Below are 1,551 nucleotides of genomic sequence, written 5' to 3' on the forward strand. Positions count from 1 at the left end.
CAGGTGGACTGTGCCACAGAATGTGCCAATCAGAACCAAGGTGTTTCAAACGCGTCAATCCGAATTATTGTGCCAAATAGAATACATGGGACATTTAATGTGCCACAGAATTCCCGCATCTCTTGATGCACCAATCAGAGTGAAGGAGGGCAGCGACCGTCCTTCTAAATCCACTCTGTGCAGAAACAACCCGATCATTACAAATGTAACTAAGGTACTTCTTAGAGAGCCCCGCCCCCTTTAGCTGGTTGGGGTCTCAACCCTGCTGCTGGTGTCTTCACAACCCACTCACACTTCCCAGTGTGTCTCACTCCCACTGCTCACCCTGCTGTTCCCCAGACAGTGGCGTACATGAAAGTTTTGAGTCCCCTGTAACATCCAAAATACCCCCACTCGCTGCTGATGTGGCGCGCTCGCTGCCTCCTCCCCCTCCCCCCAGCTGTTTCTGTAGCAGACTCGGTGGTCCAGGGCTCACATTCTTGCTTTGAGAGTGGCAGGTTCTGGAATCAAATGCAAAACCAGCCCAGGCTGTTTCAAAATCACTTGTTTTGTTATTCGCCCCTTTTCAAAGTGTCCATTTATTGAAATATGTTTTTTTTTTAAAAAAGAGGGCTCGTCCGGGATTTGAACCCGGGACCTCTCGCACCCTAAGCGAGAATCATACCCCTAGACCAACGAGCCAATTGATTATATGAGTCCTCAACTTAATACATGTAGTATCCACAATCAGCGGAACTCTATCTTCTTTAATGCTTATTCTAGCTCCCGCCTTAGACCAGCCCAGGATTCCCAAAGGACAGAAGGGCGCTCCATGGCAGGGTCTCCTGACTCAGATAATCTGCTTTTAGCAAATACCTGCTTCCTTTTATTCAAAACGACAAAGAGAAAGGAAACACTCATCACACACAGCTCTTCACTGATTATTGTAGGAGAGGATCACACACTGCATCAGTCAGGGCTTTAAGTGGGATAAAAAAACTGAGGGTCTCTCAGAGGGTCGTGGCCAATGTATTTAAGGGCGTGGATTAAAAACACTTAAGATAAAAATCTGTGCTTCGCATAGTGTGCCGCCTGACTTGTATTTTGCTGCTTCTGTCATTGCATCCAGATATATGATGCAACAAGTAACATCATACCTACAACAAGTCAGGACTATTGGTTTTGTCAATCAATCAATCATAATATTTGTAAAGCGCGCTACTTACCCGTGAGGGTCTCAAGGCGCTGAGAGGGGGGGAGGGGGGAGTTGCGCTACTGCTCGAAGAGCCAGGTCTTGAGGAGACTTCTGAAGGCGAGTAAGTCTTCGGTCTGCCGTAGCTGGGTAGGTAGGGTGTTCTAGGTCATGGCGGCGAGGTAGGAGAAGGATCTGCCACTGGAGGTTGTTCGTTGGATGCGGGGGACGGCGGCGAGTGCGAGGCTAGCGGAGCTGGCGGGTGGGGGTGTGGAAGCTGAGTCTGATGTTCAGGTAGGCTGGTCCGGTGTCGTGAAATGCTTTGTGTGCGTGGGTGAGGAGTTTGAAGGTGATCCTCTTGTCGACGGGGAGCCAGTGTA

The 1,551-nt window shown here is 49.4% G+C and overlaps 1 non-coding gene across 1 annotated transcript; it reads right to left on the reverse strand.

Moving 5' to 3' along the window:
* Positions 1-609: 609 nt before the first annotated feature.
* TRNAP-AGG (transfer RNA proline (anticodon AGG)) lies at positions 610-681 on the reverse strand. The gene has a single exon. It is a non-coding gene; the product is annotated as a tRNA-Pro (tRNA).
* Between the last annotated feature and the right edge of the window lie 870 nt (positions 682-1,551).

Source organism: Triturus cristatus, chromosome 4_1 (assembly GCF_964204655.1).
Source record: "Triturus cristatus chromosome 4_1, aTriCri1.1, whole genome shotgun sequence".
Taxonomy (NCBI): Eukaryota; Metazoa; Chordata; class Amphibia; order Caudata; family Salamandridae; genus Triturus; species Triturus cristatus.